The sequence below is a fragment of the Ursus arctos genome, unplaced genomic scaffold (assembly GCF_023065955.2).
Source record: "Ursus arctos isolate Adak ecotype North America unplaced genomic scaffold, UrsArc2.0 scaffold_8, whole genome shotgun sequence".
Classification (NCBI taxonomy): domain Eukaryota; kingdom Metazoa; phylum Chordata; class Mammalia; order Carnivora; family Ursidae; genus Ursus; species Ursus arctos.
The window spans coordinates 58575557-58601628 of record NW_026623100.1 but is presented as its reverse complement, the minus strand read 5'-3'; the positions used below and the strand labels follow the sequence as shown (position 1 = coordinate 58601628).

The 26072-nt window shown below is 37.3% G+C and overlaps 1 long non-coding RNA gene across 1 annotated transcript in view; it reads right to left on the bottom strand.

The window, feature by feature from the left end:
• Window positions 1-1842: 1842 nt before the first annotated feature.
• The window catches only part of LOC123002096 (uncharacterized), a 268148-nt gene continuing 243918 nt past the window's right edge, over window positions 1843-26072 (bottom strand). Inside the window, exon 5 of the long non-coding RNA XR_006411645.2 lies at window positions 1843-2913. This is a non-coding gene — a long non-coding RNA (uncharacterized LOC123002096). The remainder of the gene's footprint in view (window positions 2914-26072) is intronic.

Genomic DNA, 26072 nt, shown 5'->3' with positions numbered 1-26072 from the left:
CTATCTCTGAGTTTTCCCCAATACTCTGTAGTTGCTCTGATGATTAATTAGAGAGACCTGTGAAGATGCTACTGCATTGCAAGCAATCATCTTATTATATTTTGCTGTGGTAAGAACATGAGGTTCAATGCTACATAGTAACATTTAATTATTTTAATGACACCTGTGGTATGTGCATTGATGGTCCTTAACACCATTTTTATGTGAAGTAAATTAAGCAAGTCAAATGGAATTTTGCAGATTTATAGGCCACTGACATCTATTTATTTACAGGAAAAAAAAAAAAAAGATACCTTAGCCCTAGCTCACACAGAACATCTTTATTTGATGTTGATAATGGCCAAGGAGCAGTTGGCCAGGAAAGGTGGTTCCTGTCATATGCTCTGAAGTTCCAGATTGCTGTCTCACCACACCTGTTATGACAGTTTTCAAGGGGGAATGGGTAAGGAATCTTAAAGATCAAAACTAATTTTTAGGACCATCTGCCTTAAATTATTTTAAAACAAGTTTTGTCATATTTAAAGAAACTTGCATACATAAATACATGCATATTGATATATAAAAATATATAGAAAACCCTTGCTTTGCATGTTTTAATATGCATGAATTTCAGTTACCACAGTTTAGTGAAATAATACCACTCTCTTTACAGTCCAAATTTCGGTTACCAATATATATTAACTGTCATTACACAGAGTACAAACTTCACTGCTGGCTCTTAAAGTCCACAAATCATTATATGAATGACAGACATACATCATGATCAGTGACTAATCACATCATTTCCTTCCAGATCTGTCAATAACTATTTACTGCCCCTTTGCTTGTTATTCAGTTTACACACCCAACAAAATGCATAGCTGGGTTGCCTCTGTGTCTTCCAGTGATAAACCCACATATAATTTTTACAAAAATGGGTAATTGGAAAACGGTACCAGCCAACAATGATGGAAATGCAACCAAGAAATGAAAAATAACACCAAAAGTGAAACTCAAATAGAACATAGTGGATTTGGAGAAGAAATGCTGGCTATGGAAATGTTTTTACTGCTCCTATTCTAGAGGTAGCTGGAGGAAATTAGTGAAGGCAGACTTATCCACACAAATGAGGAACGTAGTTGTGATAAGGATGAAAATATCCCAGTGGAAGAAACACTGGAAAAATACTTTACAGTAAAGACCTCTCAGAGATATCTTACAATGTTGGATACACAAAGGATAAAGTGTTAGAAGTTGATCCCAACTTCGAAAAGAACATGATAATTTACCAAATCATAGAAAAGATGCTTGTTCCGTACTGTAACTGTATAACAAGGCAGCAAACACTATTCAAAGCATCCTTGATGGTTCATTTCTTTATTTTATTTTTTAGAAGATTTATTTTAGGGAGGGAGGGTCACAGGGAGAGGAAAAGAATCTCCAGCAGACTCCCCGCTGAGCATAGAGTGCTGTGGGGTTCAATCCTACAACCCTGAGATCATGACCAGAGCCAAAACCAAGAGTTGGACGCTAAGCCTACTGAGCCACCCAGGTGCCCCCATGGGATCAAGCCCCTCCTCAGGCCCTGCGCTCAGCAGGGAGTCTTCTGGAGATTCTCTCTCTCTCACTCTCCCTTCGTTCCTCCCCACCCCCTGCTCTCTAATAAATAACTCTTTAAAAACATAAGAGAAATAAGGTATTGAGTTCTCTAGGTTACTAATTTTTAAATACATTGTACTAAATAAATATTAGTTTTACTATTTTTTAGAATTCCCATACATTTATAACCAACAGTATAAGAGTTTTTGATGTTTGGAGAAAAATATCTATAAAGGTCACAAGACATTTTAAATTTTGCTCATTGATTATTGAGATAACTTTATACAGTTTCAGCTTGCATGGTCATTTTATAGTCCTGCACTTCCATGCTTAAAAAGCAAGGAGAACTGAGGTCTATAAACCTGCTCTGAGAGAGAAGCAGCTGGAATCCCACTAATGAAACTATGTATTCATAGAAGTATATGGAGTAACAGAGACGCAAATACTTCTGTAATTATGCCTGGGCCCTCACTCTTCTCTATGTTTGATAACCCCTGAGGGAAAAAGAGGAAAGAACATGGGAAACATGTCCCTCTGTCTCTCACACAAACCCACACAGAAACACATGTGTGCACATGCACAAAAACACTTACAGTGTGTTACTGATCTAATTTCATGCTCCATATATTAAATGCGTTTTATCCACCCGAATGCCTTAAAATCAATACATCGATTTTATGTTTTTACTTAATGGGAAATTAGTTTTGGATCTGGAAATATAGAGTCAGTAAGAAAGACACTGCAAACATGTTGGGATGAAAAGTTCTGAAAAATTACTATGATCACATCCATAGTGAGTGAATGAATATTATCTCTTAATCTTTTGTGAGGCTTCATCTATTTGTCCTCCTTTACTACAGAGTGAAAAATGAGACAAGGTCTACCTTTGTTTTGTGAATTGCATTATGTTGAGTATTGTTGAGGGTTTTTTAAAAACTAATTTATGATGTATTCTGAATAATTTTCTATGTGCATCCAAGGGAGTAATCAATATACCCTCCTTTTAAATTGAAAGCTGTGTTCAGCAACTCCCACAGTTCTGTAATTTCCAATTTTATCTCCGAATTCAAATAAGAAGCAAAATCTCGTAAGTGGACACAGTGTGCAGAATAATAAATGCCTTCTAGAGAGGCACATGGCTTGTCATGAGGATTCTGTTCTTCATGGCTTGGAGGGGAAGTGGCCTGCAGTCATCATTCCACTTACCTGTTCAGAATCACTGACCTGATCTGTTCTCTGAAGCAAGTGATGTGATGAGAGAACTCATGGGGTTAGTCACTCTCTTGCTAAGCAGCCACGAACAGGCATTGTATGGCCCAGCACCTTCACCTGGAACTTCAGCACAATAAACACTGTAGTTAATACTCCAGGAGGACTCATGCTAGCATTCTCCCAGTTCATTCCAAGGCTGTTTATGTTGGGTTGTAGAAGGGATTGCAGTCAGGTCACTGTGTATCTCTGAGTCTCAGTTACTTCAACAGTACAATAAGTGCTTGATATAATTTACCTCTAAGGTGAAACATTCTGCAATTCTGAGTTGCACTCCAGCCATACATATATATGTATGTGGGTGTATGTGTATATACATAAAAAATGCATATATACATATATTCTTCTGAAGTTTGCTTTTTCTTTTTTACTTTGTATCTTTAAAATACTTCATATCAGTTCATAGAGAACTTCAGTATTTTATGGCTGCAGCATGCTTTATCGTGTCTATGTACAAGAATCGATTCAACTAATCTCCTAATTTGAACATTTAGAAGGTCATCAATATTTTGAAATTTTAAGTAGCACTGAAATATGTTAGTTCCCCAAACCATACACCAAGATAAAGTTCAAGTCCAAATGAGTTAGAGATTTAAATTAAAAAAATGAAAGTACACAAGTACTAGAAGACAACAGGAACAGGAGTGAATTTGTGTTCATCTGGGGATAGAGTAAGGCTTTGACTCTTCTGAACACATAATCTGCATAATATGAGGGACATTTAGTCTTTGAGAGAGATTTAATCATAGTGAGTTCATCAGTACAATAGATATTAGCTGTTTTTTCACACACATGGTGCATCTTAACGTGCGGTATCGTCTACTTGTTTTAAACAGTTAGTCACCTGCTCTTCTGTGTCACTACAGCATATAAACCATCATGTGATATGGCAGTTATTTGTCTATTTAATTTCTTTACTGAAACCAGGGATTCCTAAAACCAAAGTATTCATTCTCCTTTTCCATGCATACCTCCTCCCACTTTCTGGTTCTAATCCATCTATGCTGATAGCAAGAAATCTGCATTTTAACCAGGACTCAGGAACTCTGACAAAAGTGGTTTCAGGAACCATGTTTTACCAAATACATTATTAGGTTTTGAGCTCCCTGAAAGCTAGATTTATTGCCATATTTATTTTTCTCCTATAATTATCCCTCTAACACACACATAAAGACCAAGAATGTAGTAAGTAACAAAAAATGTTCTTCAGGGTTAAAAAAATAATTAACAGCTGATGATCTGTTTAACAAGAATGAATTAAAAATATATTTAATAATGACAGTCAAGCTTTCAAGACAATATAGTTTAGATTATCTTCTTTCTTCCTAAAATTTAGTTACTCTGGAAATATTTTGCCCACTGTAATAGCTACTTTTATGTGTCCACTTGACTGGACCATAGAGTGCCCAGATATTTGATCAAACATTATTCTCAGTGTGTCTCAGCGAAGGTATTTTTGGATGAGATCAATATTTGAATAAACTGAGCAGAGCACACTGCCCTCCCAAATGTGGTGGGACCTGATCCAATCAAGTGAAGACCTGAAAAGAACAAAAAGGATGAGTGAGGGGGAATACCCCCTGCTTAACTAGTTAAGCTGGGACATTGATCTTCTTCTGTACTCAGACTGAACTTACACCACTGGCTCTCCTGGTTATCAAGACTTTGTGTGACAACTAAAATTATACCATTCACTCTACCAACTGTCCAGCTTGCCACACACAGACCATGGGACTGCTCTGCTTCTGTAATCACATGAGCCAATTCCTTAGGATAAATCTCTCCCCCTCAATTATTTATATTTATATTTATATTTAACCATCTCCATTTTAGAGAACCCTAAAATACCCATCTAGGCTATTTTAATGGAGACTGAGTTTAAAACAACCCAGCACAGCAATAACAACAAGTCTTGTATGCTTCAAATTATGTTTTTGATGTTGTTTCTTTCTTTAAAACTTCATATGTCTTTTCTAGAACAGATACACTATTTTATAGTAAAATAGACATACTATTTTATACTATGTGCTTCACTAAAAATAACTACCTAATATTTCATTTGGGCTTTGCATACAAAATCTCACTGAAACTTTTATTTTTAATTTCCAACATAGTTATTGTAACATATATTATATATACTACATATACATATATTTACATGTATATGAAATAATATGTTTGTGGATATAAATAGGCAGATAGTGTATCAGTCAGAGTTCTCCAGAAAAACAGAACCAATAGGACATATGTAGATATCTATGAAGAGATTTATTATAGGAACTGGCTCCCATGCTTATGAAAGCAGAGAAGTCCTATAATCTGCCTCTGAAAGCTGGAGAACAAAGAAAGTCAGTAATATAATTCAGCCCAAATCTGAACCCGAGGACCAGAAGGCCACTGGCGCTAATCTCTTCCAAAAATACTCTCACAGACACACCCAGAAACAATGTTTTACCAGCTATCTGAGCATTCCTTAGTCCAGTCAAGTTGACACATAAAATTCACCATCGCAGATAGACGGATACACAGATTTTTCATGTTCTACGTATATACACTCAACATTACTCAGAGAAAAACAAATGTACAGAAGCTTTAATGTGAGACTAACTTTTAAAATCACTGATGTATACAGTTCTGTTAAGTTTGAGGGTCAATGTATAGCACCTATCTTTAGAATCAACAGAGGAGAAACCCATTAGTATAATTTTTTGAGGAAAAATAACATTTTTGTCTGGAAATATCAAGGAAGTCGACAAGAAAATGAATAGCAGGGAAAACAATAAATTTACTTAATGCAGCTAAATGTTGGCAGATACAGGGAATTGTAAGGTAAGACTGACAACAATGTGACGGCAAGAAAAGAAAGATGTTAACTTAGAAATAAAACAACAACAACAACAACAAATCCACCTCTGCTGGTGCCTTTGTAAGCATGAGCAACCCTATAAAAGAATCTCCCACAGTGGTTTCTTATTACTGGCTGTTTTCAGAGTGGCGCATCAATCCCCGTGCTGCAGACTGTGCTCACCCTGGCAAGGTAGGAAAGAGATGATTGAATGATTAACCAATACATGAGATTCATGCAAACGGCCTCTTGGAAAATTCTCAAGTCAAAATGGAATGCAAGTTGGTACAACCACTCTGGAAAACAGTGTGGAGGTCCCTTAAAAAGTTAAAAATTGAGCTACCCTATGATCCAGCCATTGCACTACTGGGTATTTACCCCAAAGATACAGATGTACTGAAGAGAAGGGCCATATGCACCCCTATGTTCATAGCAGCATTGTCCACAATAGCTAAATCATGGAAGGAACCGAGATGCCCTTCAACAGATGACTGGATTAAGAAGTTGTGGTCCATATATACAATGGAATATTACTCAGCTATCAGAAAGAATGGTTTCTCAACATTTGCTGCAACATGGACGGCACTGGAGGAGATAATGCTAAGTGAAATAAGTCAAGCAGAGAAAGACAATTATCATGTGATTTCTCTCATCTATGGAACATAAGAACTAGGAAGATCGGTAGGGGAAGAAAGGGATAAAGAAAGGGGGGGTAATCAGAAGGGGGAATGAAGCATGAGAGACTATGGAGTATGAGAAACAAACTGAGGGCCTCAGAGGGGAGGGGGGTGGGGGAATGGGATAGACTGGTGATGGGTAGTAAGGAGGGCACGTATTGCATGGTGCACTGGGTGTTATATGCAACTAATGAATCATCGAACTTTACATCGGAGACCGGGGATGTACTGTATGGTGACTAACATAATATAATAAAAAAAATTAAAAAAATTAAAAAAGAATAAAAAAATATTATAAAAAAAATAAAAATAAAAAATAAAAAACAGGAAAAAATAGATAAATATTTTATGTACTGGGCAAATTTTGTATAGCTAAATAATGCTCATAGTCTATATTTTGCTTCATCTACCTGCACGTACATACACATGACGAAGCCAAGGCAGAGTGGACAAGTGCCTTCCCAACCTCTTCCTCTTTTCTGGCACCCACATGCCTTTCTTTTCATCCCTCCCCCATCCCAACTCATGGCCACCCTGATCTTTTCACTGTCTTCGTACTTTCCCCTTTATGAGACTGTTATAATGGTCGGAATCACATGGTACGTAGCCTTTTCATATTGGCCTCCTTCATTTAGTAATACATCTTTGTATTTCCTTCATGTTTGTCTTTTTATGGCTCGATAGCTCATTTCTTTTTAGAACTGAATAATACTCAATATCTGGATATGCCATGGTTTATTTATCCATTCATCGACTGAAGGACATGTTGGTGGCTTCCAAGTTTTGGCAATCATGAATCAATCTGCTGTAAACACCCATGTGCAGGGTTTTGTGTGGATGTAAGTTTCCAGCTCCTCTGGATAAATACCAAGGAGTGGGACTGCTAGATGAGATGCTAAGAGTATGTTTGGTTTTGCATAAGAAACCACGGCTATACCGTTTTGTACTCCCACCAGCAGCAAATGAGAGAAACTGTTGTTCTACATCCTTGCCAGCATTTGGTGTTGCCAATGTTCTGGATTTTGACTATTCCAAGAGGTGTGTAGTGGTATCTCAACGTTCTTTAATCTCCCATGGATTTTTAATGCCCTTTGCTGGTTCCATTTCAAGGGGACTAGGTTTTGTCTTTCTGTCAATTACAATCCTCTGCTCCTCTACAACCTTAAGTGTTGCTTGTTAAGATTTTTCATGTTCTAAAGTAATTTTATTAAAATTAGAGGTTTCTGAGCCAAGAAAACAACAAAAGAGATTGTGCTAGGAGAGTGGGGTTTCAGGTAGGTATATTGATCTTTATTTTCCAGGCAGAAGTCTCATATCATGTCGAAAGCCTGCCTACTCTGTTGCATTTCAGGACACTCATGCACCATGATGCTTTGAAGGAAAAAATACAGATGCTGATACCAGACAGAGTTTGAATCCTGACAATTCCATCTAATGGCTGTTTGACCTTAGACAAATTACTTAATCTTTCAAAGACTCAGTGCTCTGTAAAACAGTAAATATTTCCATGATACTGTTTTGAGATTAAAATTTAAATCAGATAATACATTTCAAACACATAGTAAGTACCTGATTTAGTACTTGAATGGCAGGTACTAAAATGGTTGTTCTCCTTCTTCTTATTATTAGCTATTGAGCGGCAGCGTTAATATTAGGAGTGATAATTTATGTAGGTTGTTTGAGGATTCAATTAAGTTATATTTGAGAAATTTTCTGTCACAATACATGGCAGATGCATCCACTGAGGTGCACCTCCCATTTATAAGAAGCAGGGGGTGAGATTGCTTTTTATTTTATTGTGTTGAATAGTTTTTAAGCAGTTTCTGAGCGCTGAACTGCAAACCAAAACAGCCCCTTTACCATAAGGATTTATATTATTATGTCATGCTTTTGGATTTATCCCCCTTTCTTTGTTTCCTCAAATCTTTCATTTCTACTTATTAAAAAAATTCAGACACAGTATTGGTTTCCTCTAAGCTTCTGGTGACCAGGATCAAAGACACTGCTTGAGTCTAAACCAAAATGGAGGGTGAGTTTTTGTTCTTGAGTTCTTTACAGAAAACATAATTTGGGATCTCTTTGTATTCCAGCCTTCATTTATAAAGAAATACCTATTTATTTACATTTAGATAAAAATACATGTTTTCTATAACATAACTGTGTTCAAAGATCTTAAAAGATACAATTAAACTATTAATAGTGGCCATCTTTAGTTGAAGGAAATATATTTAATTATATCTATACATAAATGGACCAAAATGGATACTACTGTTCTTATAATCAAGGAAAAAATTCTGACACACATTTTCAGGAGCTGCTCTCTCTTTGCTACAGACTTTTGAGTTTTGAGTGATTTCTGAACCAGAGATTCCAGATACCCTCTCAAAAGGTAAACATTCCCGAAAACTCACTACATGTAAATGCTAATTTTAATATTTAAAGGCTATGTTTGTGGCACAAATATTCTTGTTTCTGAAAGCTTTATTAAGGTAATTAAAAAAATGTTTACCCTGACATTTGCTCAGAGTTACAGTTCAACTATATCTAAGTATAAAACTTAAGTAGTCTTAGTCTATTATACATATTTTATATATTTCCAATTTTCTCAAAATATTCACAGCAATATTCACTTTTCTATATAGCATATTCCTTTTCCCTTTATCCTTAAAGTGCCTCCCAAATTACTAGCTTTCTAAAGCAAACATGAAAACATCTGTTTTCCTCATCTTATGATTTTGTTTTCAGAAGATAATCGGATTTTAATCATTAACTTCTAAGGAAGGATTGAAGGAAAACCAGATTATTCAGATATTCATGTGAAGTTTACTAAAATGGAGATGATAGTTTAAGTAGTTGAATTAGTATCTAATTTTTTTTATTTCATTGATTTGTATGTGTCACCATGATAACATTACCAGTGACTAAATAAATCAGGTTGATCTTAATGCACCTGTATTTCAAAAAGGTCATTGAATTGTCATTGTACAATAAAGTATTCAGGAAACATGACCTTGGGAGTCCCTTTCTCTTCTCTTTGTGTGGAAATGAACAATTTTGGTTGATATTGTAAAAGGGCAAATTTGCATATACTCAATATTTTGGTTTTGGGTTAAGATATGTGGCATCCCTTCACCCACTCCTCCCTGAAGAAAAAGCAAGGCATCTTTCCTCTTCAATTGCTCTAGCTTAATAAAAGCAAAAATTGCAACTGCTGTGAATCATAGACAGGGCTCTTGCCACTGCATGTATTCTAAACACATCCTCGAGTCGGCTGGCAACCTTGTTCCCTAACCCAGAGCCTGCATACTAATATGAAAAGTCTAACGTTATTCAGGCCACATAAAGACTGCTCCCCCCGCCCCCGAAATACCACCTTGTAAAGATACCAAATACAGTAGGTTATATGTAAAAGGTGTATATTAAAATAATGTCACTGTCTCACTCAGGAAGTGCGTCAAGTCTTCCGGATCAAAATTTAGTTGACTGCATGTGAGAAGGACATATTGCATATCAGAGTTAGTCATATACATAGACAAAAACAGGTGGACGTCACTTGAGGGATGCTGTGTTGTTAGTGATCTATACCAAACCTCCATAAGCAATGCCCTAGATTTCCTGAATTCCCTTTTTCTGGAATTATTCATTTGGGTTATTATTTTCTCTGGAGAGTTCTTATTAAAAAGCGATTGTTAGCTTGCAAAAGAGGGTTGATTCATTGTAATAAATTATTTATGAGGTTGGTTAGGTTTTACTTTGGGGAGAAGGAATAAGGATGTAGATGATGTAAAACAGAATCTCCAGGAAATTATGTTTGGGGTTTGTGTACAAGACAACTCTTCCACCACACTGTAACTCTTTGAAGGCAAAGCCCTAATCCTATTTATTTTTATATGCTCTATTTTGCTCATTAGAGTGCAATACATCTATTTCAGTATAGAATTTAAGAAGTAATTTCAATTGATAGAAGCATTAACAAAGATGAAAATGTTTCTATGCAAGGACTGCTTAAGAGCATCTTGAAAATGGTGATGCCCCAGCATAGGCATAGGCTAAGAACAATGCCATCCACCACACAGTCAGCTGCTCTTCCTTTGGTCTTTTTTAGGAGCCCACCCAGATCCTTAAATAATCAGTCTCCAGTTGGGGAAGAATCCAGTTCAAGGGAAAATAGATTAGCTTTATGCTCTGCTTAGAGTCATACTGCAATAGAAGGAAAGTGCTTAATCCCTTTGCAAGTGCTCAGGAAAATCTACTTTTGGAAGTAAGCTAATCAGAATGGATTAATGGGGCCAGATAGTAATGTGAACAAAGACTTTGCAGTGTCTCACAATGGGGCATTTGTGGGGTTGCAAGAGGAGCGAGCATAGGTTCTGGAATCCCAATATCTGAGGTTAGTATCTTGGCTACATGGGTCTTTGGAGGTATAAGTTATCCCCTAGGAGAATCAGTTACCTTTTCAAAAATGGAAACACTAATATATATGTTACCAAATGAAATAAAATGATCTTTATCAAGCACCAAATCCGGCTTCAAATAATAATGGCCTCCACTCTCACCTCCCCCAGCCTGACACTCCCAAAGAATACAAAATCCCTGTTCCACTATAGTTATATGCAAATTCAAGAAACTTTGGTCAATCAAAAAAATACTATTCTCAAAGAAATTCTATTTTCTTTTTGTTCAATAGCAAAATAAAGAAAGATAAAAAAAGACTGTCTCTATTTCTGCGCTTCCCACCAAACTTTCATTTTCCTTTCCATCCCTATCATAAGCTTATGTTAGGGCCACTTAACATTAGGCTCTTGCTAATTTCTGGTTTCTCTGAAGTCTGTAACACAGGAGAAGAAAAGAGAGTATCTGGATCTTTCCTATACATGAAAGGGTCAAAAAAAAACCAAGTAGGACTGTTTCGAACAGACTAGAAACTGGTTTTAAGTCGGGCAGCTGTGCAGGTGTGTTATGCATTGTTCTTGTTACTGTTTTGTTTTTAACAGATTTCAACCACATTCATAAACAATTAAGCACTGAAGTATATGCTGCTGGATGTTTCTGGTAAGGACAAGGAACAGTGAGACAGAGAGAGAATGCTAAGAGTGTTGATATAATCACTGGAGAATGCATAGAAATAAACTACACACAAAAAAATTCAAAACCAGAGCTCTTCCTCTGCAAAACAGCATTGTAACTGGTATGACTTTTGATGCCTTTCCATCCTACTTTCTCTATCCCTTCTTTCATTTCAAGACCACACTCAGCCCTACCCCAATACAGATAGACAGACGAATGTGCATACGTACACACACAATTGATATTTGTAATAAAAACTCACTTGGCTTACTTTCTGTTTCCTCACAAGGCCTTGCTTTCTCTTGGGCTGTTTTAGTAATATCTCTTTAAACTAAAAACAAAAACAAAAAAATTAATGTATAAGCAATCAAAGAGCAGTGGAATGAGATTGGGTAATGTTTCCCTTAAACTTAACTCACAGCATATAAACAGTTAAAAGATCAGGCCAGCATCCAGCACTGTCACTCTACAGCCCAGATCAATTCTGATCAGATGCCACTTACAGAAGTAGGATCCCTGACCTCCTGAAATGAGGATGAAAATCCCATATCCTGGGGAAACTTGAAGAATGAGAAAGGAATTAGTATGGGGAGAAGAGGGTGATCCTTTCTAACTAGGACACCTCAATATTTGTTCTTCCTGGAATCCTTTAAGGAAGGAGCTAATGGTAGGAAGGAAAAAGAAGGAATACTTATTGAGCATTGGATGTTCTGGATGATACTGATGAATACATACACAGACATGATCTAAAGCAGAAAAATAACTACAGAGATGTGATTGCACATTTGGGTTAAGGGTGATTCAGTGACCTCCCATAAGCTGCCTATTTCTTCAGTTACATGAAGGAGATTGCTACTTGCCCATGGTCATATCCTGGCGTAATGGCAGATTAGGGATATAAATGCAAGGGGTTTTGACTCACAGGACAGTTACTTTACTAATGCGATAATCTAAAATTTTATAAGTCAAAAGTTATTTATTTTAATTCAGTTCTAAGGAAGCTAGAGTAAAGAAAATTCTGCTGCTCCTGTCCTGATTATTCCCTGTAGAGAAAGAGAGGACTGTTTCACAAGTACTTTAATTATATGCAGCACCTTCCCAAAATAGAGAGTGAACGTTAGCAGGGGATTCACCATGACTTTCCCATTTATTTAACCATACTGATTCTTTGACGAACGTGGCAGTGTCAGCTCTCCCCACCTCTTCATCTCAAATCCGCCACCAAGTCTTCACATTTAATTAAGTTTGTATTTATGAAGCCCTCCTGTCCTCCGAGCAATTCAAAGAACACATAACTAATACAAAATCGCTAAATGTCAGCCTCCAGAGAAGTGAGATTTCTTCATGAGAACCAGGCTCTCTGCCCACATTCCTCAACCCACACTGATACACCAAATGACACCAGTTATATTGCTGATCTTATGAAATCTGTCTTAAAATAAATGCATGCAAGACCTTACTTCTATTTCTTTTCATCTATGAAGAAACCAAATTGCCAATTTTCAATTTTGTATTTGAGAAAATGTTCCTATCAATCTATACACAGACTTATGTTGAAAAATATTATTAGGTCCCTGTCCCTTTTCATTTGAATATGCCAGATATTTCAGATGAGGCGACTTCTGAGTCACTTTTGGCTGGCCATTTAATACCACTCCACCTAGAGTCTAACTCTATTTTGCCTCCCATTATTTGCATTCTCCTGCTTTTCCTTCTTTTTTTCCCTATTTCCTCACTTTCTTTTTTCTACCCATTTTTAAAATCACTTCCTACTCACCCTGTTGATAAGGGAGGGATTCCCATGCTATGGCTATGGGGATGGCCACGGTCACCCATGGTCACACACACAACACCAACTGTTAATCACCATAATTGCTACTAATCACTGATCTATTAATCACATATACACTCATTCTGGAAAAGAGGCTACCACACACCATGCAGGGCCACATGGCGTTGCACTTGGGAACAAAGCGAACAAACACTGTGGGAGGCAGGCTTTGTAGTATGAAGAGGGTGAGGTGACTCCTGATGCCCACAGGAGATGGAATTAGCTTGTTTGAATAATTCAAAGGGCTGGCAATGAACTGAAACCTGCCACTCAGAGACAAGCAGGAACCATCCCAGTTCCCCATGAGAGGAGGGCTGTCTGGCTAGGGGGCCTTATCCACAGAGTAGGGAGGGGAACTTGTCATGAGGTCATTTGTAGCCCCCTAACATTTACCAGATGTCAAGGCAGCACATTAATACAGTGGTTTAACTTTAGGCTTTAGGTGACATCTGTCCTCCCACTTAAGTTAGCAAATATTTACAGAGTACTCACCATGTCCCAAATAACAGGCTACATCATCTCTATAATAGCTATAGTCTTGGGCCATATGTTACCCAATTTTACTTTATTTTTTATTTTTTAAAAGATTTTTATTTATTTATTTGAGAGAGAGTAAGAGGAAGCACGAGCAGGAGGGAGAGGCAAAGGGAGAGGGAGAAGCAGGCTCTCCACTGAGCAGGGAGCCTGATGTGGGACTTGATCCCAGAACCCTGGCATCATGACCTGAGACAAAGGCAGACACTTAACCAACTGAGCCACCCAGGTGCTCATATTATGCAATTTTAAATATTATTTGTCCTTGGGGTGCCTGGGTGGCTCCGCATGGAGTCTGCCTGTGATTCTCTCCCTCCCCCTCTGCCTCTTCTCCCACTTGCACTCTTTCTCTCTCTCTCTCTCAAATAAATAAAATCTTTTAAAAAAATAATATTTGTCCTCAGCTGAGATACACCAATAAGGCAAGTATCACTTCACCCATTTTACAGATGAAGAAAAATTGTACTGAGAGAAATCATGCTTTGTCTAAGATTTCACAGCTAATAATTACTTGTATGTGGGTTTGAAATTAGATCTCCATTCATTAGATTGTCACACTTCTTTCTCTGTTTATGCTTCGAGTATATCCATGGTGTTCAGTAGTCTTAGCTTGTTAGATTTTGGGCTAAGAACATTCTCACGCAATCACCCATACACGAAGGAGGACTGACCATGCTCCATTTTAGGAGATGCTGCTCTGGGTGCTGTGATCTCCTTTTTTCCAGCAGCACACCAGTCCCTTGTGATACTAAACACTTGGGCTGGGATGCACGGAGAAATATACACTCCCAGAGTTGAATATGCCATCATAGATTCAAATCTTCTGCTGGCCAGCCAAGCACTCTGGTAGAGGTAGAACCCCAAAGGACAACAGACAAACATATTTAGTTTCATTTTTTAAAAAATGGTCAGGTGGCCTTGTATCCAAACTACAGAAGAACAGGTAGGCACAATTCTGGCTGCTGGTACTCAGATGTACATGATCTTGTACAAGAGCTTTGGAGGCCTGGGAAAGATCTAAATTCTTCCAGAACTTCACTGCCAGTGCGTCCAGAGCTGTGATTCAGTGTAAAGGTAAAGATGAGCCAATATAACACTTACAAAACAAAGATTGCCTGAAAGCTTCAGTGCCTTTAGTATCTCTTGAGAAATTTCAGAATTTAAAGAGGTCAGCAAATGATGAGTCCTTCAATTATACAATCTGGAAAGATGGCTTCCTATGTCTTTCAGCAGATGGCCAGATACTTTAAAACAGAAAGTTCATTGGAAACTTAAATTTTTAGGTTTACCCAAAACTGATGAACGTGACAATCTCTAGGAGAAAAGGCTCCCTTCTCTTTCTTCCTGTGTGTGCGGGTGTGTCTGTGTATGTGTGGTGTATGTGTTTTCCTTATGAGGTAAATAGAAGTTTCTGGATTTATTTCTGTGACTTCTCCCCAAGCAACCTTTTTTTTTTTTTTTTTTTTGGCTTCTCATGTCAAAACCAAATGGAGAAGACAGTGGAAAGCTTTTCCAAAATTCCTGATGGAGGAGAGTAAATAGAGAAGATTTGCAGCAGATTTATTATTTTATGCTGGTTTGTGGAGTGTCTCTTCCCTTTGAGTGTGATGAAAAGAAGCACTTCCCTAACCAATTGGTTTTCCAGTTTTGAACATGACTAAGAATATAGGAATTGACATATATATTTTATCCCAAGCATTTTAATAAGTCCCAAAAGAAAAACAAAGGTCCAAATAGCTATAATATGTAATTCTAATTCAAATAGAAGAACTGAGCTCAGTTTCCTTTAGGACTGTTAACCACCTTGTTAAAAATAACTTTTGGAAATAAGCTGTCCTCCTGTGTATGCCATTTTCATGTAGCATAAATGAATATTAATAAATAATATATATTCAAATATTCCCCAATCTGTAAAGAACCCATATGAGCTTTTTAAATTAATGCAACTTCCAAATTTCTATTTACCTGAATTCAGTCAGAATCTTGAAGCTTGGATTACTTTAGCTATTTACTGATAGTTTCACTGACTATATTGCCTATGTCTTGGGGATGAGGAAGGTTCAATTCTTGTACTTTAAGTGTAATGTAAAATTAAAATTTGTGATTATCCTGAATTCAATTTTCCTGACTGGGTTTGTTTGTTTGCTTTCGGTGTTAGGGTGTAATATGTGTGTGTGTTCAGAAGCAGTATTGGCAAGGGGATTCTCAACACATGTGACATCATTTAATGGAACTAAAGTTCTCCTACATGTTACTTTTCATACTACACACATGCATGTGCACGCATGCACACACACACACGCACTCACATTCACACACCCCAGATAAACATCCCCTGGAGTACACATATCTATAAAAGCTTTCACTAGTTAAAAGGGAAAAAAAGGTTTTCTGCAGGGATAGCTGAGATTACTTAGTACTGTGGGATGATAAAGAGAACCCAAGTTGAGTCCTAATTATTTTTTTAAGATTGATTGATTGATTGATTTGAGGTGGGGGAAGGAGCACAGGGAGATAGAGTCCCAAGCAGACTCCGTATTGAGCAGGGAGCCCGACACAGGGCTCGATCTCACAACTCCGAGATCACCAGCTGAGCGGAGGCCAAGAGTCGGAGGCTTAACAGACTGTACCACCCAGGTGCCCCCCAAGTTGAGTCCTAATTCTTTACTCTTCTGAGACTGCTGATAGCTCACAACATCCTAACTTTCTAGAGGCAAGATTTTTTTTTTTAATTCTTAGTGTGAAATAAATTTCTTATGTGATAGAACTTTTTTTTTTTTTCTCCAGAGAAACATATATTTTTTCTCATGGACTGGTATGGTTTCCCATTATAATTTGTCTGCTAGGAAACTTGGAAACACATCTGCTGCCCAATACCAGTTCTTGAATTGAATCTCATGACCTCCATGTTAACTTTCCCTATTTGGTCTTATCTTTATTTTCTAGCCATATTTTCAATGCTCTGATAATATGCCTAACTTACTCTATTTTGTCTTGGAACGTTGTAGTTATAATAATCAATGCTATGTCCCCCTTTCTTGTATGCTAGAGACACTGGATTTCAAGACATGCCTGTGTGCTTTAATGTGCACAAACTAAAATAGCTGCATTGGTTTAAGATATTTGGTTAAGTTCTTGATCATCAGACTTGTGTGGAGAAGATTGGTAACTTGCCAGAGAAAGTCACTTCTGCTAGGAGATACAGAAAATTTAAATTTTCTTCTAATAAAATGGATACTATGATCCTCTAAGATACAAAGACAGCACACATGCTTTAAAAGCAAAATAATAGTATATATTTTACTAGAAACCTTTAAAAAAATCCCCTGAGGTTTTATTCAAGCCATGTGATACAGGGATTACTATGTCTACGATAGAAATAACAGCTATTTTTACTGACGATTTACTTGGCATCAGACACAATGCTAAATGCTTTTTAAAATCAGGTATCTTATTTAATCCTCATGATAAACCTGTATATTGGGTATTCCATTTTTATTCGAAAGACAAGAAGACTAAAGGCCATATGTTAAATTTATGTGCATGTTCATGAAGTTAACAAATGACAGAGCTTGGATTGAATCTGTGTTTGTTAAGAATAATTTTGTTTACGGTTATGACAAAATCTTCAAGTGATAAAGTTTTAAACAAGATACAGGTTTATTTCTTTTTTACTTTAAGTTCTAGTACTATGTAGTTCACAGAACTAGGATGAAGAATGTGCTCGAATCATCCTCAGAGCTCCAGGCTCTGGTCATCAGCAGCTCTCTATTATCTCCAGGTATAGTTGCTGTCCTCGTGTGCCAGGTGGCATCACCTGCCACGGAGCAGGACTGAAGGAGAGAACAGACTAAGAAAGGACAAAAGATAAACTCCAGACGTCTCCTAAGGAAAGTCCCAGGAAGCTGACTAGTAACATTTATGCTTATAACCCAGTGGCTGTAACTGGCCGGATGGTCCACTACTAACTGAGCAGATGACCACGAAGCAGGCCTGTGCCCCACGCTGCATCCTAAGAAACAACCCTTGCCAAAATGACATCCACCAAGGGACGCTACTTAGCTGGATTTCCCACCTGGCACATCAGGATCTTAACTAGAGGGGACTATGCTTTTCTATAATATTTGAATTTGTTTCTTACTCAACTTTTTGTGAAGACAGCAGAAGAGCCATATGAGAGGATGATTATTGCCCAGTGGTGCTCAGTTTACCAAATGAACGGCTGAATGCATTCATAAAACGAGAACCATGTAATTTTCTTCACAAATTAAACATAAACATATACAACAAATTAAAAAGAAGGAAACAGAAACATTTTGATGTCAGCTGCTAGTTTCTCCACACTAAGCAGAGAGTGAAAGCCTCTTCACATATAAAATATGCATTTATCTATTCGTTCAAATTTTTAAAGAACCTATTATGCATTGGCACTTTTCCAGATGCCGGATATCAAAGAACAACAACTAAAGAAAGACCAAACCATCACTACTCTTGCATAGTTTACATTCCAGCAGGAGAGACGGTAATGCCACAGTATGCTAGAGAATTATAAAAGTGCTATGTAGAAAAATAATGCAGGAAGAGGGATAATAGCAGCTAGGGGAATATTCTTCAGTGGATTCTGAATGGAATGGATTCCCAGCCAACAAAAATAAGGAAGCCACAACAGCTCCTGTGAAAAACTAAAAAGATTTCTCCTGGATTCAGCAATTTGAGAATGGAATGGCAGGAGGACAGGGGGCAAGGCAGGGAGAGGAAGGCATCCTTTTTCTCACCAGTTCGTGTGCAATTTCACAGATTATGGATTTTAAGTGCAGGTGTAATGCTATTGTTTCCAAGGACTGTCTTGACCTCTTGCCTTCTCTGATTTGAAAAAGCATTTGACCTGTGCTTGTAAGCTTGTTTCTATTAAGAAGTGGAACTGAAGGTTTAGGGTGTCTGAAGCCCTAGAAAAAAATACTTCTCTAGTTTTGCTATGGATATTTCCCAGGGAACTTGGACTGCCCTTCAGATCAAATAAATCAGGAAGAATGCTATATGGAGAAAGAGCTGCCAACATACATTGTTTGTTTTGGGGCTAATGATACCTACTTTTTCAACTTAGAGTTAGCTTTATGAGACCAGATAAAGGGAACAGTTCATTTGAGCACTGTGTTTTCAAGGGGATGACTGCTGACTTTGTTGGAAGGTAATGTACAGGTGTACATAGCAAGGGGCTTTTTTCTAAACATGCTTTAGAATTTCATCAGGTTGAAATTTTTTTCATGTTTCTATAAAATATAAACACATACATATATATATATATAATAGTTTAATAGTTATATATAATACATGATAAATATATATATATATATATATGACAGTAAGAGTGTACAGCATAGGAGCTGAAGATCACAAAGCTGAGGATCCCATTTTGCCCCAACTCCCTCCCCTGCCACAAGCACTCATCAGTGTGCCTCTCCCTAGCACACTCTCCCTAGTCCCAAGATAATCTTGGGTGAAGGCATTGCTTCTCAGGCTTTCAATACCCTCACGATGCCCCTTGATTCCTCAGGGACAAATAAGAACATTCATTAAGAAAATTTCTATGGCTGGGGCACCCTGGGTGGCTCAGTTGGTTAAGCATCTGACTTTGGCTCAGGTCATGATCTCAGGGTCCTGGGATCGAGCTCCATGTGGGGCTCCGTGCTCAGCGGGGAGTCTGCCTGTCCCTCTGCACTGCCCCCAACTCATGCTCACTCTCGCTCTCAAATAAGTTTTTTTTAAAAAGGAAATCTATGGCCTAGAAGCTGTGCCATGTGTTTTCCTTTTTATAACCCTTTTAAATTATTATACTACTGCATGTGTTAAATACTACTGTCCTTTTTTTGTAGAAAAGAATACAGAGAATGACAAGTATAAGGAAGAAATTTCAAGGAATATTTGGACTTTACAGATAAACTTTATAGAAGAAGAAACTGATATCTACTTATTTGTTAAAACCCCACAATTAATCTTTCTTCAATCCAAATGGTTTGAAGTTATGTCTGATTTTCTTTCATTATGCCCTAACACAGAGACCACTGGGCCATTTAGGCTATCCTCATTTACTTTAGGCCTACTGGGTGACAGGACCTGGACCAAGCCCTGTAAACCAAATGAAAATGCAGCACACTGTGGTTGAGGACCTCCTTTTAGAGTCAGGCAGGTGTGTATTTGAATCTGAGTTCTACATGTTGACTCTGTGTCTTTGAGGAAATATCTTAACCTCATGGAGCCTTATTTCTCCATGTGTCTAATCAGACCACTTAACTCCCAGAGCTGCTTTAAAAATTTTAATTTAGGACCATGAGACAGATATTTCATGTGCTCCATCTTAATATATCTTCAAAAGAACTCTGTGACATAAATCTTACTATCCTTATTGTATAGAAGCCGTTGGATACTGGGAAGAATCCAAGTGTGGGAGTCAGCTGGGCCTACGTTCAAGCCCCCTCTGCCAACTGCTAGCAATTTCTGAAAATTAGTAGCACTGTATTAATAGAAAAGACACTTGTACAAGGCCTGTATTATAAGGAAATTTCCAATAAGTACTAATCCACCTTAGCTAGAACTAGGATTGGAGTTTGGAGTCCAGAGAGGTATTAAAAAAAAAAAAAATCCAAAGTTTTCACCAAAGGTTGAGGGAAACACAGAAAGGAAATGAGGAAGTTAAATTATTTTAAAGATCCCATTTCATTCAGGTAGGGGAAGGCAGGTACATGATGGAATGGAAACAGTAGGTTTCAGTGTTTGATAACGACAACAATACTACCACTGCTTGACAATAACTATGCCAGAAATGGGAAGGAAAATTACCAGTTGATCTCATTCATGCATATGGATATACTTTAAAAAAAAAATCTGAAATTAGCCATGTAAAGAAAAAGATACTATATGATAATTCAGTAGCATCCTAAAAATGTAACTGGTTTAATACTAGGGAAGCTCTGAGCCCAAGTTTGTACCTGAGCAGAATAGAGATTAGAGAACACCCTTAGAGCATTCCAATAGATGCCCCAAACAGTGATAAAATTAGACTCCCATTTTTAATTAAAAATGTTCACAAGCTAGTAAACCTGAGGGATTTCACTCCTTTGATAGAAGGTATATGTAAAAACCACCCCCTCACTACAACAGTGCTACCCTTGGCTACGACAAAGGGGCTGGAACTGAACTGTCTTCCCAGCATCGGTAACATCGGTAAAAGGTCAGTTTATAGCTGGGAAGAATAAAGAGCACTAGAAAAAGCAAATATATGGGCAACTCTAAATGATTACTGACTATTTACAACTCTAATAAAAATCACTTAAATATAAAAATTACTGACAGCAGTAGTACACAAAGCAGGTAGGTGGCAAAGTTAAAATTTTTATGGCCTTCCCACTATGTGAGAAATAGCAAAAATCCTAATTTAATACATCAGTGCTGTATATTGTGATTTCTTGGAAACCACTAAATAAATAGTAAAGAATATATTTCTTAGAAGGTTATAGAAGGAAGACTGGAGAAATTTTTTTGATTAGTTAAAAAATTAAAAAAGAAAAGAATAAAGAGAAAGGAAAAGAAAGCAGGTGCTTAAAATAGTAAGATTAAAAATATAAACTACATTTTAGTTACATTAGCTATAACTGCAAGTGAAATGAAATATAATCTGGTTAGATACAAATTTTAAAAACTATACGCTGCTTATAAGAAACATTAAATACAAGGACGCTGAAAACATGAAAGTGAAAGAACGGAAGAATATTCCATGCAAATACTAATGAAGGAAAAGTCTTATAAAAGCAATAATAAAACTGATAAATTCCACCAAAAAAATCAGTACTCAAGAAAAAATAGCAAAACCAAGTTTGCCAGTATTAAAAAAATGTGACCATCACCACAGATTTTCCCAACATTGAAAAAATAATGAGAAATAATATATAGCTTTATATTCAAAAAAGTCAACAAATTATACTGAATGGAAAAATTGCTTTAAGAAAAAAGGTAACATCAAATATGTCAAAAGAAATAGAAACTCCAAATAGTCTATATCTATTAAATAATTTGAATCTATAATTAAAATTTATAAATTTATTGCCACGTCTAAATGTCTTCACTGATTTCTCCAAATATACTTTCCCAAACTCTTCCAAGGAACATGCTAATTTCTTCTAGGAGAGTAGCATAACCTCAACAGCAAAATCTAAGAACAACTCGGTAAAATTTTAGATCTCTCTTTTGAACAACGATGTGAAATAATTCAGTGATATATCCAAAGGATTAAATATCATAAATAAGTGAGAGCAAGAAATAGAACATAAAGTCACTCAAACTACAGTAAGAAAGGGAATTTGTTTAAGAGCTAATCTCATATTCTTCAAGAACAGAGATAAGATGTACTGAGATCTCTTAGAAATTGAAACTACTGGGGGGCGCCTGGATGGCACAGCGGTTAAGTGTCTGCCTTCGGCTCAGGGCGTGATCCCGGCGTTCTGGGATCGAGCCCCACATCAGACTCCTCTGCTGGAAGCCTGCTTCTTCCTCTCCCACTCCCTCACTTGTGTTCCCTCTCTCGCTGGCTGTCTCTATCTCTGTCAAATAAATAAAATCTTTAAAAAAAAAAAAAAAAGAAATTGAAACTACTGGAAAGCCAGAACCAAGAATTTCCAGCTTTCCATGGATTCCCCCCCTTTTTTTGTTTCTTTATACATGTATCTTTTTAGCAAGTACTTCTAAAAAAATCATAATATTTGATGTATGCAGAAGAATATATGAATCACATAAGTGAAATATTATAAAATACAAATTTAAAATATATAAAATGATAATGAATGAACTAAACCCAATGTATGAACTAGAATATTATCATGTTCCTGTCTCTGCCAAAGAAGTAAACATTGCCCTAAATCTCATGTAATGTCCCTGTTTTTCTCCCTGGCTCCGTTGCAACTTCAAACAAAATCGGATCCCTTTGAAAACACTATGGCAGTTACTCACAAAATTAAAAATAGAATTACCATCTAATCCAGCAATTCTACTTCTGGGTATGTATTCAAAAGAATTGAAAGCAGGATCTTAAAGAGATATTTGTACACCCATGTTGATAGCAATGTTATTTGCAGTAGCCAAAAGGTAGAAACAACCCAAGTGTCCATGGATAAACAAAGTGTGGTGTGTGTGTGTGTGTGTGTGTGTGTGTGTGTGTGTATACATATATATACTAAAATATTATTCAGCCTTAAAGGAAGGCAATCGTGACACATGCTACAACATGGATGAACACTGAAGACGTGATGCTAAGTAAAGTAAGACTGTCACAGAAAGATAAATTCTGCATGATTCCACTTGTGTGAGGTACCTAGAGTGGTCAAATTCATAATGACAGAAAGCAGAGCGGCGGTTGCCAGGGACTGGGATTAAGGGGGATGGGGAGTTGCTTTTAAATGGGTAGCGTTTCAGCCATGCAAGATGAAAAGAATTCTGGACATGGTGGTCACGATGGTTGCACAACCATATGAATGTACTTAATGCCAGTTAACTGTACACTTCAAAATGGTTAAGATGGCAATTTATGTTATGTGCATTTTACCAAAATTTTTAAAAGTTAAAAAAAAAAAAAAAGGTTTTCCATGGAGGGCAGGGAATGGGTCTCTTTCGTAAAGAACGAGGAATTAATAGATAATGAATTAGCTAGCAGGTTCTATCACATGGGGATAATTTTATATTACTTTCCTAGGGTTTAGTTTTGAGGAGCAGCTGGTTCTACCCACAGTTTAGTCGATCAGCTGCCTGCAGGTAGGGTCAGCAGCCAGTTTTCAATTCGGGCCTGGGCTCTACTGCAGATTTCCGGAGTAGCCGACTCACTGACAGTCTGGCCTGCTGACTTGTGGAGTATCCGGTATACAAGTACTTCCCTTCACAGATTGAGAATGTATTTCCATAATTTCTTGATTTTTTTTTTTTTTTTTTTTTTTTTTTTTTTTTTTTTTTTTTGCCCAGCTTGCCCTTTCAAAACTAACTTCTGTTCTTGGTTCTTTGAAACTCTTTCTTTGATCATCTTCAAGATCTATTTGACAAACCTAATAGCCCTATGTAATTAATAAATGTGGCCCTCGTATAAATGGGAATATTATAACATATTCTCCTTATCATCTGAGCTTTATGTAACATTGTTAGCCATTCCATTTTGCAATTTCTGTTCCATATAGATTCCAGCTACGTGATTCATTCCCTGGTTCTGCAACTTCTCAGTTATGCCACTTCTGCCACATCACTTGCTTTTCTTGTGCTTAAATTTTCCTCCCTGTAACATTAGAATAGTAATGCTTCTCATTGTTGGGATAATTAGCTTTATATAAAATTCTAGAAGAGTGCCTGGCACATAGTAAGTGTATGATATATTAATTACTATTGTCATTTTTATCTATAACTTTATACTCCCAGAAATTTTCTTCTATTATCAGCCATTCTTTACTATGTTTCTTAACATACCCAGTTGTGGGTATCATTCTTGACCAAGAATGTGCTTAGTCTCATGGTTTTGTCTCTTGTTTGCTCCTCCATTTGGAGAACTCATTCAATACCATTTTCTCATGCTTCATTCCCCCTTCTGATTACCCCCCCTTTCTTTATCCCTTTCTTCCCCTACTGATCTTCCTAGTTCTTATGTTCCATAGATGAGAGAAATCATATGATAATTGTCTTTCTCTGCTTGACTTATTTCACTTAGCATTATCTCCTCCAGTGCCGTCCATGTTGCAGCAAATGTTGAGAACTCGTTCTTTCTATGGACTCTGGGAAACAAACTGAGGGCTTCAGAGGGGAGGGGGGTGGGGGAATGGGATAGACTGGTGATGGGTAGTAAGGAGGGCACGTATTGCATGGTGCACTGGGTCTTATATGCAACTAATGAATCATCGAACTCTGCATCAGAAACCAGGGATGTACTGTATGGTGACTAACATAATATAATAAAAAAACATTAAAAAAAATAAAGCATCACTTATAAGAAAAGCTCTTTCCTCTATCCTTCTCACTCTGATTTAACCAGATGCAAACTGATCTGATTGGATACCCCCCCCCTTTGGTCTACTGCATACCTCAAGACTTTGACACTTTCCCACAAGGAACAAACTGTCCTAGGATTAAAATAGCTCTCTGTTTGGGGGGCACCTTTAACTTGGGGGCATCTGTCTTATTGACTAAGAAAGATGTGTTCTGAGCCTGCCTGCTCTGAATCATATGACTGTCTTTGAGGTAAAACCATTTACTCATCTGGGTTTACCATCCCTCAGTCCACTTTGTCCCTTTAAAATGAAGCATTTGCTAGCACCATCTCTGACTCTGTGTTGCTCCAATGTCCCTTCCTGGTAAACTCTGTCCTAGAGTCATTCACACCCCATCCTCCACTGGCCTTATCTTCTCACAGGGGCTCTGGTCATATGACTTCAAAATGATGGAGGGATGTCTGGATGTGCAAGTTTGTGTTCAATCAGTGCAGAATGTATGCAGACTAGTTCCCCTTCCCTACCTTCCTTTCTTCTGAGGGAAGTTCATAATTCCAGACAGCCAGATACAAAATCTTGGCATCACCTTGTCCTCAGCCTTCTTTGTGATGGTCTTGTTAATATCTATCACCACATCACAATGCTAATTGTTCTTCCATACTTTCCTCTCAGTTCTAGGGTCAGCACACCCATCTCAGAGTGAGAGTCCTGCAAAGGCCCGCTGGCCTCTGCACATCCAGCTTCCTTAAATGCTACTCTTATAACATCAGATCTCATCTCAAAACCTCCCAGCAGCTCAGTTTTCCACCATTCAAAATCCCTGCCATACTTTCAGGGTCTTCTCCAGGCTATCTGTTTCTATATATATATATAATTTCCATGAGTGCTCAGTGTTTTTCTGCCACTCCTGCCTATTCAGTTTTATTTCATATGCTCTTTTATGCTGTTTCATAAACTCATACTACTTCTCTATTTTAATTCTCCTTTACTACTAAATGTTCTATTCTCTGCCTCCCTGAACTGGAGCACACGTTCAATCTCAATGCAACACTCACTTGTCCACGGGTGATAGACGATTTCCTCCTCCTCAAAGTTTTATTGATCTCTATCCCCTCTGAACCAGCATCTACTATTGGTTAAAAAAAAAAAAAATAGCATTCAAATACTGGCACCTGAATACACTCAAAATATATTTGTTTACCTAAATGGATAGTGAATGTGAAAATGCATCATTCTTTTGGTGTCATATGTGTTAGTCTTGT